Source organism: Arachis hypogaea, chromosome 11 (genome assembly GCF_003086295.3).
Source record: "Arachis hypogaea cultivar Tifrunner chromosome 11, arahy.Tifrunner.gnm2.J5K5, whole genome shotgun sequence".
In the NCBI taxonomy this organism is placed as follows: Eukaryota; Viridiplantae; Streptophyta; class Magnoliopsida; order Fabales; family Fabaceae; genus Arachis; species Arachis hypogaea.
This window is the reverse complement of record NC_092046.1, coordinates 73,405,611-73,421,776: the sequence shown is the minus strand read 5'-3', so window position 1 is coordinate 73,421,776 and position 16,166 is coordinate 73,405,611. Positions and strand designations below refer to the sequence as shown.

Sequence of the window (16,166 nt, the reverse complement as noted above, 5' to 3'; positions counted from 1 at the left end):
ATAATCCCAACTTTTTCTTAGGAAATAAATAGAATTCGAAGGTCAAACTAATTAGTCCCTTGACTTTCCTTTGCTTTAGTAAGGGTTAACTAAGTGGAGTTTAGATTCAACTTTCATTATTGTTGAGAGAGATAACTAAGTTGGACTTCTAATTTCTCTTACCTTGCCAAAAGTTGCTTTACAGTATTTATTTATTTTAATTGCCATTTACTTTACTTGTCATTCAAATCACTTGCTTCTCACCTTCTAAACCCCGATTACAACCTTCATAGCCAATAATAAGAACATACTTCCTTGCAGTTCCTTGAGAAGACGACCCGAGGTTTAAATACTCGGTTATCAATTTTAAAAGGGGTTTGTTACTTGTGACAACTAAAACGTTTGTATGAAAGGACTTTTGAAGGTTTAGAAACTATACTTGCAAAGAGGATTTATCCGCAAATTTCTAGACCACGCAAAAGTCCTCTCATCAGTATACTCATGAACTTCATGCTAAACATATCAATCAGATATCCTAAAGAGCACAGGAACCATTTAGAGTATGCATTAAAGCATAAATAGTCGATCCCTCAGGCTTACAAAGACAAACTGCTCAGATACCATAATACAATACCCTAATATTCAAATCCTTATACTCGAGTCCTAAGTCAATAATAATAAGGTGGTACGACTCTCAAGGTGGATTTTATAATACATACATACATACATACATACATACATACATACATACATACATACATATATATATATATATATATATATATATATAGTTGAAAGAAAGTATTAGACGAGAAGCCTAAAAAGGAGTAAAATAAAATCGCGAATCGAAAATACTCATGCATCGATAAAAGAAAGATAAGGCGCATTTGAAAATGATATAAAGTAAAGCATTAAGGAATAACAAAATAAGAACAGGATATATACACATAAGCATAAGTAAATAGGCCACTAGTCGCAACCTACGAAGTTTAGGCCGGCTAGGGTTACAGAATTAAAAATTAGTTTGACAACAGTGTTTTTCTATCTCTCCAAAAATAACATAAGGCCTCTATAGGCAAGTTCTCAAAATGAATAAATATATACATATATGTTTTTCAAAATATGTGCAAAGAGAATCTAAACAAAATATAAACAGAGTCCAATGATCTTCGCCATCTGTCAGGTATATCATAGCTCATTACTGAGCACCTGGACCTGTATCTGAAAAACAAGAGATATATGAAGAATGAGAACTCCCAACCCATGGTTTCCTAGTACGGTAAAAGTGCCAATAGATACTATATAAAACAACACGAACTCACTAAGCAATCTTAATTCTACACATCATTTTATACATCTTAAATTCTCTCTAATGCATAACTTGACAACTATCATAAGGGATTCTAAGTCTAAGTCAAAAATTCTCACATTTCCTTAACTCTCCAATCAAAATAGAAACATAACCAGAACCAGCACCAGCCGTCAGAGTTCTCGCAAATACTCACCGCAAAAGTGGTGCAGAATTGAAGAGAACAACGAGGTAGTCATGTAACCATAAACGGATCCTCGACCGGAGCTACGGTTTGTGAGATATGTGGATTTGAAGGAAGGGATGAATAATGTTAGGGCAAAGGGTTTCTCTCTTCCCTTCTCTTTCTCATGGCTTTCTCTTTCTCTAAGGGTGGAATGAATTAAAATTGTGAATAGGTCATGATGACAAGTCATCTTAGCCTAGTTTTACTAGCCTTTTTCTTTATTTTTATTTGGTTTTATGCACTTTCTTACATTCTAAGTAAGTAATTTGCAATGGAAATGCATGACTTCTTTAAATCAAACAACCACCATTTAATTGATGCTAAATCATGAGGTTTAAGCTAAATTTCATTGATTTTTTATGATTTATAAACCTTGTGAATTTGGTGATACTTTGATTGGTTGTTTTGATTAATTGTAGGTGAAGAAAAGAAGAAAAGAAGAAAGCGTGGCCTAAGAAGCGTGGCCCAAGGAAGAAAAAGTGTGGCCAAGGAAGGAAGAAGTGTGGCGCAACAATGAAGGAAAACCATGAAGCTCACTCCAAGAGCACCATGCTCACCAAGGGAGCGCTACATTTTCTCTCAAGGAACCAAGGCACAATGCTCTGCTCACTTTGTGAGCTGAACACAATATGAGGCCAAGAAACAAGGAAAGGAAAGACCAAGCCCAGCTCACCAAGTGAGCATTATCGGGCATGCATCCAAATAAATTCAAGGAAATTGTTTGACAAGTACATTCTCCAAGATTTGAACCCATGACCAAAGGGGGTTGGGGGAGCGCTAATCACAAGAGGAAATAAGTCAAAAATGGCCAAATGCATCATCCAGGATTTGAACTCAGCACCTAGAGGAAGCAAGGAGCAAGGCACCACAAGAAAACCAAGGAAAAGCTCCAGCGCATGCACTCATCAAGTTTCAAACCAAGGACCCCTCCTTGTGAGCACCAAGGCTCAGCAAACTTGGAGAGCTGAGCGCTACCCTTGGTGCATCTCACAAGCACTTTGACACGGGCCAGGGGGAGTGGAGCGCGCATCTTGACACGGTCCAGGGAGGGCAGCGCGCAACAATTTTTCACCAAGGCACCAAGGCAACAATTTTTCAACAATTTGTGAGCTGAGCATTCCCCTGATGCTTCCCCCAACAATTGCACGCTACAAAGGGTCCTCACACTAAGCATCAATGCTCAGCTCCCCACTTGAGCTGAGCATCCCCCTGGAAGCAAATTCTTCATGGGCTGAAAAATCAATCAAAAATCCAATTAAATTCAAATCTTCACCAAATTAAAAGCCCATCCAAATTCCAAAATCCAAGAATAGAAAGTGTATAAATAGGAGCTAGTTTGATGTAATTAGGACATTTTTACCTTTTTTTTTTACCTTTTCACCTCTAGACTTTACTTTGAATTTTCCTTTTAATTTTCATTTTCATTTGGAGCTTTTACTTTTTGAATTTAGATCTTAGAGAATTGGGAAGGAGAATTGATCTCTCTTCTTCCTTGTTCTTGCTTGAGCACTCTTTACTTTTCTTGCTTTGGATCTTGGGTGAAGAATTGAAGAACTTCTGTTTCAATCTCACCTTGAGATCTCTTGTTTACTTTCTCTGCATAATTGAATTTCCATTTCTGTTTACTTTACTGCTTCATCTTCTCTTTAATTCTGCAATTTACTTTTCTTTACTTCTTTTGCAATTGTTCTTGTTGGATCAAGGAAGGATTTGAGATCTAGACTTGTTATCTAGTCTCTTCCACTCCTGAGATCTTCAACCTCTTTTACATTGCTACAAATTAAGCACAAGTCATTTTCTGTTTACTTTTCAAAGCATTTTACCCTTCTGTTTGAGATCAACTTTAATCCAAATCATCTTCTACTCTTTTGTTTAATGCAATTTATTTGTTCTTGTTTAAATTCTACAATCCCAATTCCCAATTCCTTTTATGATTCAAGCAAATTTACATTTCTTGCACTTTAAATTTCAGCCATTTACATTTCTTGCAATCTAAGTTTCTGCAATTTACTTTACTTGTTCTTTAAGATTCAGCACTTTTACTTTCCTGTTCTTTAAAATTCTGCAATTCTCCCCTCTCCCTTTATATTTAAGCAATTTAGTTTCTGCAAATTACAACCAACTCAACCAATACTTGATTCGCTTGACTAAATCAACCACTAAACTAAAATTACTCAATCCTTCAATCCCTGTAGGATCGACCTCACTCATGTGAGTTATTATTACTTGATGCGACCCGGTACACTTGCCGGTGAGTTTTGTGTTGGATCGTTTTCCACACATCAAGTTTTTGGCACCGTTGCCAGGGAATTGAATTAGATTGACAATGATTAAGTGTAGTGAAGATCTAGATCAAGCATTTCTTTCCTTACTGTTTCTTTATTTTTCGTTCTTAACCCGCTAACTGTTTGAATTTTTGCTTAAGCTAACTAAAACCTCATTCTATAAATAGATTGAAGTGTCACTGGTTTTGTGTGTTTCTTGTGTTTTGTTTGTATGTCAGGTACAAGAAGAGCCATACCCACCTTTCAGGAACAAGACGAACGAACTCTCAGGAGATTAAGAAGAGCTGAAAGAGGGAAAGGCATTGTTGGAGAAGAAGAGTTTCAAGACATAAAGGAATATTCAACCAATCCACCAAATCCACCAGAAGGAGCAGCCAATAACAACAACAATCCACTACAGAGGAGAGTTTTGGCTTCCTATACTTTTGCAAATCCTAGGCATTGTGGAAGCAGCATCTTAACCCCAAATGTTAATGCAAATAATTTTGAACTAAAGCCACAACTCATCACTTTAGTTCAAAATAATTGCTCTTATGGAGGAGGACCACTTGAAGACCCCAACCAACACTTATCCACTTTCTTGAGGATCTGTGACACGGCCAAAACCAATGGAGTGCATCCTGACATCTACAAACTGCTATTATTTCCATTTTCTCTCAGAGACAAAGCTACTCAATGGTTAGAATCTTTACCAAGGGACAGCATAGACAACTGGGATGATCTGGTAACCAAGTTCCTTGCCAAATTCTACCCACCTCAGAGGGTTATTAGATTGAAGACTGAAGTACAAACATTCACACAAATGGATGCTGAGCCTTTGTATGAAGCATGGAAACGATACAAGGCTTTATTCAGGAAATGTCCTCCTGGAATATTCACTGAGTGGGATAGATTGCAAAATTTTTATGAAGGCTTGACACTGAAATCTCAAGAGGCCTTAGATCATTCAGCTGGAGGTTCTTTGCAACTCATGAAAACTACAGAGGAAGCCCAAAATCTCATTGACATGGTGGCCAACAATCAGTACTTCTTTGCTCACCAAAGACAACGCCAACCATCACAGAGGAAAGGAGTGATAGAGTTGGAAGGAGTGGACTCAATCTTGGCTCAAAACAAAATGATGCAGCAGCAAATTCAACAACAATTTGAGCAAATGGCCAAGAGGATTGATAATCTCCAAGTTGCAGCAGTTAACACAAGCCAACCATCAACCATATGGGGCAAAATGAAGAAACTCAAGAGGAGCAACAGCAAGAACAAGTCCAGTACATGCACAACCAAAATTCTGGGCCAAATGAAGTCTATGGTGATACTTACAACCCTTCATGGAAGAACCATCCCAACCTCAGATGGGGAGACAACCACAATCAAACTCAGTAGCCATGGCAGAGAAACTCAAACCAAAACAGTTGGAAAAATACAAACCAAAACAACCAATAGAATAATAGCCAAGCCACATACAGAAAACCACAAAACACCTACCCCAATTCTAACCATCATCCATCCAATAACCAAGCCTCAAATCAAAACACTTATCCTCAACCCTCAACACCCCACAATCAACCAATCTCACAAGACTCTCAGAGGATTAATAACTTGGAGCTCTTAATGGAAAAGATGATGAAGCACCAAGAGATAACATTGAGGAACCAGGAAGCCTCCATGAAAAATATAGAAAGGCAAATTGGACAACTCTCCAAACAGATCACCATTGAAAGGCCATCAAGCTCACTACCAAGTGACACTATTACTAATCCAAAAGAGGAGTGCAAGGCAATACAACTAAGGAGTGAAAAGATCCTGGTGAAAACCGAAGAAGCAACTAAGAAGCCAAAAGAAAGTGACAAGAAACAAGCTGAAGAAGAGGCAACCAATGACAAGGAGGAGACAGCAAGCAAGCAAACCTCAGAGGAGCTCAAAGAAAAGGATAAGCAACCACAAAATTTGAGAAAAGGGAAGCAGAACATGGGAGAGCTGGCTCCAGGACAGCAGCAAGTGGAGAAGAGCTTTACACCTCCATTACCATACCCCCAAAGGTTCAACAAGGAGACTAAAGACCAACAATTCCCTAAGTTTCTTGAAATCTTCAAGAAATTAGAGATAAACATTCCACTGGCTGAAGCTTTGGAACAAATGCCCTTGTATGCAAAGTTTTTGAAGGAGCTTATCAACAAGAAGAGGAGTTGGCAAGAGAAGGAAACTATACTTCTCACTGAAGAATGTAGTGCTGTGATTCAAGGATGTATCCTACCAAAGCTCAAAGATCCTGGGAGCTTTGTAGTTTCATGTACCATAGGCAAAATGACCTTAGACAAAGCTCTCTGTGACCTTGGTGCTAGCATTAATCTGATGCCGCTATCAATGATGAGGAAGCTTGCCATAGAAGAACTCAAACCTACCCAGATGTCTTTGGTGATGGCTGATAGATCAATCAAGACACCCAATGGCATTGTGGAAAACCTGTTAGTGAAGGTTGGAGAGTTTATCTTCCCTGCAGACTTTGTAATTTTAGATACCGAGGAAGAAGGAAACAACTCAATCATCTTGGAAAGACCATTTTTAGCCACAGCCAGAGCCATTATTGATGTAGAAAAGGGAGAGATGATCTTTAGGGTGCATAATGAGCAAATGGTCATTAATGTCTTCAAATCAATGCAACACCCCCCTGAACAAGAGAACTACATGAAGGTGGATATGATAGAAAGTCTGGTGGAGGAAATATTAGAAGCCACTTGTCATGAGCAACAAGAAGAAGAAGTGGTAGAAATCTCTAGTAAAGATAATGAGAAAGAGAAGCCAAAACAGGAATTGAAACCTCTTCCCCCTCACCTCAAATATGTGTTCCTGGGAGAAGAAGAGACCCTACCAGTGATCATTAACTCTTCATTGAATATGGAAGAAGAAACAAGACTGATTGAAGTGTTGAAAGCTCACAAAGCAGCCTTGGGTTGGACAATTGACGATATCAAAGGCATTAGCCCAGCCATTTGTATGCATAAAATTTTGCTGGAAGAAGAATCAAAGCCTGTGGTTCAACCCCAAAGAAGGCTTAACCCAGCCATGAAGGAGGTAGTTCAAAAAGAAGTCATGAAGCTATGGAATGTTGGAATAATTTTTCCAATTTCTAACAGCTCATGGGTGAGTCTGGTTCAGGTTATACCAAAGAAAGGAGGAATGACGGTTATCACCAATGAGAAGAATGAGCTGATCCCCACTAGAACAGTGACTGGGTGGAGGATGTGCATAGATTATAGAAGGTTGAATGATGCCACAAGGAAAGATCATTTTCCTCTCCCATTCATTGATCAGTTGCTGGAAAGATTGGCCGGCCATGCCTATTATTGCTTCTTGGATGGGTATTCTGGCTACAATCAAATCATGGTAGACCCCAAGGACCAGGAGAAGACTGCCTTCACATGTCCGTTTGGAGTTTTTGCATACAGGAGGATGCCCTTTGGGCTATGCAACGCCCCAGCCACATTTTAGAGGTGTATGCTTTCCATTTTCTCTGATATGGTTGAAAAATTTTTAGAAGTCTTCATGGATGATTTTTCTGTCTTTGGATATTCATTCAATACTTGTTTGCATCATTTAACTCTTGTTTTGAAAAGATGCCAAGAAACTAACTTGGTCTTGAACTGGGAAAAATGCCATTTCATGGTTCCTGAAGGGATAGTTCTTGGGCATAAAGTGTCATGCAAAGGTATAGAAGTTGACAAAGCTAAAATAGAAATTATTGAAAAAATTTCTATACCCGTTAATGTGAAAGCAGTAAGGAGTTTTCTTGGGCATGCTGGTTTCTACAGAAGGTTCATCAAAAATTTTTCAAAAATAGCAAAGCCATTGAGCAATTTGCTAGTGGTTGACAACCCTTTCATCTTTGATGGCGATTGTAAGCATGCCTTTGAAACCTTAAAGAAAAAACTCATCACAGAACCAATCATCACACCCTCTGATTGGAACCTACCTTTTGAACTTATGTGTGATGCAAGTGACCTTGCTATTGGCGCTGTGCTAGGACAAAAGAAAGATAAGTTGCACCATGTCATATATTATGCCAGCAAAGTGTTAAATGAAACACAGAAAAATTATACAACCACTGAGAAAGAACTTTTGGCAATTGTTTATGCATTTGATAAGTTTAGACAATACTTGATTAGCATAAAAGTTATAGTGTACACTGACCATGCTGCTCTCAAGTATTTAATGTCTAAACAGGATTCAAAGCCAAGGCTTATTAGGTGGGTGTTGCTACCACAAGAGTTTGACATTGAAGTAAAAGATAGGAAGGGAAGTGAAAATCAAGTGGCAGATCATTTATCAAGAGTACCACAAGAAGCCTATCAAGATAGACGACAGCAAGTAAATGAGAATTTCCCTGATGAGCACTTGTTCCAAGTTCAACAAGCACCTTGGTTTGCTGACATAGCAAATTACAAAGTAGGAAGGAAGATACCTCAAGAATTCTCCAAGCAACAAGTGAAAAAGCTACTCAATGAAGCAAGGAAGTTCTTGTGGGACGAACCCTTCTTATTCAAGAGGTGCTCTGATGGAATGATTAGGAGGTGTGTCCCTGAAAATGAAGTAAAGGATATATTGTGGTATTGTCATGGATCAGCATACGGTGGGCACTTTGGACCAGAGAGAATAGCTGCAAAGGTACTACAAAGTGGCTTCTATTGGCCAACTATCTTCAAGGATGCCAGAGAGTTTGTTCACCAATGCAATGAATGCCAAAGAGCTGGAGGATTGACAAAAAAGAATGAGATGCCTCAAAATTTCATCTTGGAAGTAGAGCTATTTGACCTATGGGGCATTGATTTCATGGGACCTTTTCCCCCTTCTTACTCTTTCAGATACATCTTGGTGGCAGTGGAATATGTCTCCAAGTGGGTGAAGCCATAGCCACAACCACTTGTGATGCACAGATTGTTCTTCAGTTCCTCAAAAAACAGATTTTCACTAGATATGGAGTGCCCAAGGGTCTTGTCAGCGATGGTGGTGGTCACTTCTGCAACAAGAAAATGGAGAAACTCTTCCACAAATATGGAGTAATCCATAAAATAGCCACACCATACCATCCTCAGACCAATGGCCAGGCTGAATTAGCAAATAGAGAATTGAAGAAAATCTTAGAGAAAACAGTGGGAAGCACAATGAAAGATTGGGCCAGGAAGCTAGAAGATACACTCTGGGCATACAGGACAGCTTTTAAAACTCCCATTGGAAAATCCCCATTTCAGCTATTATATGGAAAATCTTGTCACCTCCCGGTAGAGCTTGAACATAAAGCTTTTTGGGCCACTAAACTCCTCAACCTTGACTCTCAAGCAGCAGGAGAAAAGAGGCTGCTACAACTAAATGAGTTGGATGAGTTTAGACTAAAAGCTTATGAGAGTGCCAAGATATACAAGGAAAGAGCTAAGAGGTGGCATGACAAGAAGATCTCAAAGAAAGAGTTCAAGCAAGGTCAGCAAGTGCTCCTGTATAACTCAAGGCTCAAGATCTTCCCTGGCAAGCTCAAGTCCAAGTGGACGGGTCCGTATCTAGTAACAAAAGTCTTTCCCTATGGAAGTCTTGAGTTGCTAGATGAAGCTACACAGAACCACTTCACAGCAAATGGGCACAGAGCAAAGCCTTACTTAGGAGGACAATGGGACAAGGAAAAAGAAGTTCAGAATCTTACTTGAACAAGCATAGAGGATGTCAAGCTAGTGACAATAAAAGAGCGCTTGTTGGGAGGCAACCTAAGTTTGGTTGCATGAGAAAGGAAAAAAGATTTTACATATAAATTGTTGCATGAGAAACAGTGGCAAGGAACTAAGTTTGGTGTTCACACACCAAAGTAAGTTCAAGAGCCCACACATAAGCTTTGCAGATTTACCAATACCTAAAAGGGTTGAACAGCAAGCAACATTTGAGAAGCAGGCAGGAAAATAGCCAACAAATTAAAGAACACTTGCATTACAACTCAAAAGAAACAAACAGAAGGAAGAATGAAAAGCTGCAACCCAACAGGTTGTATTTATACTTGATCCTTGTTGTTGTGTAATGATTGAATTCAGAGAGCCCTTTATGTCTGGCTAAAATGATTATTTAGTTGCAAGTGGAAGTACATGATGAAAAAGAAAGCTATCTGCATAATTTTTGCTTGAAAGTTATCTGCATAATAATTGTCATCATTCATCAACTTGAATGCTTTGTTTTGTTTTCCCTTGCTGTTTGAATAAAAGAGAGATGTTTGGTTTAAAAAAGTAATTGTTCAATGTTGCAAAAGTTAGAATAAAAGTTAGTGGTGGTATATGTGTTTGATTTAATTGATAGCTCATAGAATAACTGCTGCAAAATGACTTGTTACTTGAAGCCTAAGCTAGTTTGCTGCTATTATTTCTCAATTATTGAAGGTCCCTTGAAAATAAACCAAAACAGAAAGAAAAAGAAGAAGAAAAGCCAAAAGTTGGCAAAGAAACAAACAATAAGGCTAGACACCAAGAGCTTGGACTCTAGGACATATGCCTGTGGTGTTTATGTACTAGGATATGCTTGGACAAGTAAGTTCTAAGGAGTATCTCAAAACTTGGCAACTTAGATCAACTGATTTGGGATTGCCAACTGAAAGTCCACAATAAAGAGCAACCTAGCTACAAAACATTTAGTGATCCAAAGAGATGCTGGGCATCAATGATCCTAGGAAGAAAAAGGTGAGCCATGTGTCTGTGGTGAAGAAATGTTGAGTGAAATTAAGCCAAAGGCCACTGCAACATTTGCCACCAAGCCTTCAATAAGTAATAAGCTCTTTATGCAAAAGAGAAAAAGGAAAAACTAACAAGGGAAATGAGCAAAAAGTGAGGAGTTATAGCAGCAACTTTGGTGAACCCTTAAAGAAACATTGTTTGTTTTGACAGCAAGCAATAAATGAGCAACTTTTGATCTGCATAAAACCCCATAGACCAAATTCAACTATCTGCTGAATAAGAACATATAGCCTTATCTATTTCATTCTATCTTCTCTTATGTTTGATGCTTGCTTGGGGACAAGCAAGTTTTAAGTTTGGTGTTGTGATGACAAGTCATCTTAGCCTAGTTTTACTAGCCTTTTTCTTTATTTTTTTTTGGTTTTATGCACTTTCTTACATTCTAAGTAAGTAATTTAGAATGGAAATGCATGACTTCTTTAAATCAAACAACCACCATTTAATTGATGCTAAATCATGAGGTTTAAGCTAAATTTCATTGATTTTTTTATGATTTATAAACCTTGTGAATTTGGTGATACCTTGATTGGTTGTTTTGATTAATTGTAGGTGAAGAAAAGAAGAAAAGAAGAAAACGTGGCCTAAGAAGCGTGGCCCAAGGAAGAAAAAGTGTGGCCAAGGAAGGAAGAAGTGTGGCGCAACAATGAAGGAAAACCATGAAGCTCACTCCAAGAGCACCATGCTCACCAAGAGAGCGCTACATTTTCTCTCAAGGAACCAAGGCACAATGCTCTGCTCACTTTGTGAGCTGAGCACAATATGAGGCCATGAAACAAGGAAAGGAAAGACCAAGCTCAGCTCACCAAGTGAGCATTATCGGGCATGCATCCAAATAAATTCAAGGAAATTGTTTGACAAGTGCATTCTCCAAGATTTGAACCGATGACCAAAGGGGTTGGGGGAGCGCTAATCACAAGAGGAAATAAGCCAAAAATGGCCAAATGCATCATCCAGGATTCGAACTCAGCACCTAGAGGAAGCAAGGAGTAAGGAACCACAAGAAAACCAAGGAAAAGCTCCAGCGCATGCACTCATCAAGTTTCGAACCAAGGACCCCTCCTTGTGAGCACCAAGGCTCAACTCACTTGGAGAGCTGAGCGCTACCCTTGGTGCATCTCACAAGCACTTTGACACGGGCCAGGGGGAGTGGAGCGCGCATCTTGACACGGTCCAGGGAGGGCAGCGTGCAATAATTTTTCACCAAGGCACCAAGGCAACAATTTTTCAACAATTTGTGAGCTGAGCATTCCCCTGATGCTTCCCCCAACAATTGCACGCTACAAAGGGTCCTCACACTAAGCATCAATGCTCAGCTCCCCACTTGAGCTGAGCATCCCCCTGGAAGCAAATTCTTCATGGGCTGAAAAATCAATCAAAAATCCAATTAAATTCAAATCTTCACCAAATTAAAAGCCCATCCAAATTTCAAAATCCAAGAATAGAAAGTGTATAAATAGGAGCTAATTTGATGTAATTAGGACCTTTTTACCTTTTTTTTTACCTTTTCACCTCTAGACTTTACTTTGAATTTTTCCTTTTAATTTTCATTTTCATTTGGAGCTTTTACTTTTTGAATTTAGATCTTAGAGAATTGGGAAGGAGAATTGATCTCTCTTCTTCCTTGTTCTTGCTTGAGCACTCTTTACTTTTCTTGCTTTGGATCTTGGGTGAAGAATTGAAGAACTTCTGTTTCAATCTTACCTTGAGATCTCTTGTTTACTTTCTCTGCATAATTGAATTTCCATTTCTGTTTACTTTACTGCTTCATCTTCTCTTTAATTCTGCAATTTATTTTTCTTTACTTCTTTTGCAATTTTTCTTGTTGGATCAAGGAAGGATTTGAGATCTAGACTTGTTATCTAGTCTCTTCCACTCCTGAGATCTTCAACCTCTTTTACATTGCTGCAAATTAAGCACAAGTCATTTTCTGTTTACTTTTCAAAGCATTTTACCCTTCTGTTTGAGATCAACTTTAATCCAAATCATCTTCTACTCTTTTGTTTAATGCAATTTATTTGTTCTTGTTTAAATTCTGCAATCCCAATTCCCAATTTCTTTTATAATTCAAGCAAATTTACATTTCTTGCACTTTAAGTTTTAGCCATTTACATTTCTTGCAATCTAAGTTTTTGCAATTTACTTTACTTGTTCTTTAAGATTCAGCACTTTTACTTTCCTGTTCTTTAAAATACTGCAATTCTCCCCTCTCCCTTTACATTTAAGCAATTTAGTTTCTGCAAATTACAACCAACTCAACCAATACTTGATTCGCTTGACTAAATCAACCACTAAACTAAAATTGCTCAATCCTTCAATCCCTGTGGGATCGACCTCACTCATGTGAGTTATTATTACTTGATGCGACCCGGTACACTTGCCGGTGAGTTTTGTGTTGGATCGTTTTCCACACATCAGGTCATACATATATACATAGGGGCAATTTTGTAATGTTTGCCCATTGGCCCTACCTAGGGACAAAATTTTTAAGATAAGTATTTTGGTTCATATCATAAATATTTTTCTAGTCAATCCTATATTTTTATTTTTCTCATATGCAGTACCAGATGATGCATGAGCATCCTTAGTTATTTTGTTTAGTATTTCTTTCAATAAAGTTAATGAATTATTTGTTATAATTGAGATTTTCAATTCTTTAATCAATATTTCTTGAAGTTGCTTTGAGTTTTGGTATATGTAGGTAAGTGTTGAAAATAAGCAAGAATAAAGATGAAAAGAAGCAAGCAAAAGAAGCACTAGAAGCAAAGAGGAAGAGAGGCTAGGAACCAAGACACTAAGAGACAGAGGAAGAAAGAACCAAACAGAGAGCTTTCTGAACCAAAGATGCAACAAAGAAAGCCCCTGGAATGTCCAAGCAAGGCCATGCATTATACAGAAGGAGTGGTTCATATAACGCATTAAATTTCACACCTCTAGTGGTCAAGAAGAATACCATGCATTATATGCATGGAATGGTGTGTATAATGCACCAAAATACCCCCTCCAGTAGCAAAAAAAAGCCCATGTGTTATACACATGGCATTTGGCATATAACATGAGAATTTCTGCGTATAACGCACAGACTAAACCCCTCTGACTTTTTTATACTCCAATGAGTATAACTTGAGCTATAGAGGTCTAAATAAAGTGGTTAGTGGCATTAGAAAGCTAACATCTAGAGCTTTCCAATGATATATAATAGTTTATAGTGAACATGTATCTAGCACAACCTCCTCCTTGCATGAATTCTTGCGTTATACTTGGGAATTCCCGCGTTATACATGAGAATTCTTGCGTATAATGCCTAATCCAAACAGAGGCCAAGAATCCCAAATTGAAGGCCTTGCGTATAACTCAAGAAGCATGCGCATAACGCATGGTATTGGCCCAACTCTCAAAGCTTTGGATCCTTCACTAATCCTTCCTAATCCTACACTAATATCTCTGATGAGCGGATAATTTATACGCTTTTTGGCATTATTTTTAGGTAGTTTTTAGTAGGATCTAGCTATTTTTTAGTATATTTTTATTAGTTTTTGTGCAAAATTCACATTTCTGGACTTTACTATGACTTTGTGTGTTTTTCTGTGATTTCAGGTATTTTCTGGCTGAAATTGAGGGACCTGAGCAAAAATCTGATTCAGAGGCTGAAAAAGGACTGCAGATGCTGTTGGATTCTGACCTCCATGCACTCGAAATGGATTTTTTTGAGCTACAGAATCCCAATTGGTGCGCTCTCAATTGCGTTGGAAAGTAGACATCCTGGGATTTTCAGAAATATATAATAGTCCATACTTTGCCCGAGTTTTGATGACGCAAACTAGCGTTTAAACGCCAACTTCCTGCCCTATTCTGGCGTTAAACGCCAAAATTGAGTTACAAGCTGGAGTTAAACGCCCAAACTGGCACCAAAGCTGGCGTTTAACTCTAAGAAGAGTCTCTACACGTGAAAGCTTCAATGCTCAGCCCAAGCACACACCAAGTGGGCCCCGAAAGTGGATTTCTACACTATCTGCACTTAGTTACTTATTTTCTGTAACCCTAGCTACTAGTTTAGTATAAAAACTACTTTTAGTGATTTATTTTACGTCATCTTTTGACCATCCTTGATCAGTTTTATGCTATCATAGACTATTGTACACGTTTAGGGGGCTAGCTTCACGACCATGCCTGGACCTTCACTACTTATGTATTTTCAACGGTGGAGTTTCTACACCTCATAGATTAAGGTGTGGACCTCTGCTATTCCTCATGAATTAATGCAAAGTACTATTATTTTTCTATTCAATTCAAGCTAATTCTTATTCTAAGATATCCATTCACACCCAAGATCATGATGAATGTGATGATTATGTGACACTCATCACCATTCTCACCTATAAATCCGTGCCTGACAACCACTTCCGTTCTACATGAAAAAGAGCTTGAATGCATATCTCTTAGCCTCCTGGTTCACGATCAGAGTCTTCGTGGTATAAGCTAGAATCAATTGGCAGCATTCTTGAGATCCGGAAAGTCTAAACCTTGTCTATGGTATTCCGAGTAGGATCTGGGATGGGATGACTGTGACGAGCTTCAAACTCGCGAGTGTTGGGCGTAGTGACAGACGCAAAAGGATCAATGGATCCTATTCCAACATGAGTGAGAACCAAAAGATGATTAGCCGTGCGGTGACAGCACATTTGGACCATTTTCACTGAGAGGACAGACGGTAGCCATTGACAACGGTGATCCCACAACATACAGCTTGCCATGGAAAGGAGTATGAATGATTGAATGAAGACAGTAGGAAAGCAGAGATTCAGAAGGAACAAAGCACAACCCTCTGGAGAGGACCTGACAGAAATTTTTGAAAAAGAAAGAGACATGGCCGAACCCAATAACAATGGTGGAGATGCAAGGAAGATGCTTGGTGACTTTATTGCACCCTCTTCTAATTTCTATGGAAGAAGCATCTCAATTCCTACCATTGGAGCAAACAACTTTGAGCTTAAGCCTCAATTAGTTTCTCTAATGCAACAGAATTGCAAGTTTCATGGACTTTCAATGGAAGATTCTCATCAATTCTTAGCTGAATTCTTGCAAATCTGTGACACTGTCAAGACCAATGGAGTTGATCCCGAGGTCTACAGGCTTATGCTTTTCCCTTTTGCTGTAAGAGACAGAGCTAGAACATGGTTGGATTCACAACCTAAGGAAAGCCTGAACTCTTGGGAAAAGCTAGTCATTGCTTTCCTGACCAAATTCTTTCCACCTCAAAAGATGAGCAAGCTTAGAGTGGAAATCCAAACCTTCAGACAGAAGGAAGGTGAGTCCCTCTATGAAGCTTGGGAAAGATATAAGCAATTGATCAAAAGGTGTCCTACTGACATGCTTCCAGAATGGAGCATCATATGTATATTCTATGATGGTTTATCTGAGTTGTCAAAAATGTCATTGGACCATTCTGCAGGAGGATCTCTTCATCAGAAAATCCCTGTAGAAGCTCAGGAACTCATTGAAATGGTTGCAAATAACCAGTTAATGTATACCTCTGAGAGGAGTCCTGTGAACAATGGGATGCCTCAGAAGAAGGGAGTTCTTGAAATTTATACTCTGAATGCCATATTAGCTCA

At 38.6% G+C, this 16,166-nt stretch overlaps 1 non-coding gene across 1 annotated transcript; it reads right to left on the bottom strand.

The window, feature by feature from the left end:
* Positions 1-15,819: 15,819 nt before the first annotated feature.
* Positions 15,820-15,927, bottom strand: LOC112724803 (small nucleolar RNA R71). The gene has a single exon (XR_003163948.1). It is a non-coding gene; the product is annotated as a small nucleolar RNA R71 (small nucleolar RNA).
* Positions 15,928-16,166: the final 239 nt, after the last annotated feature.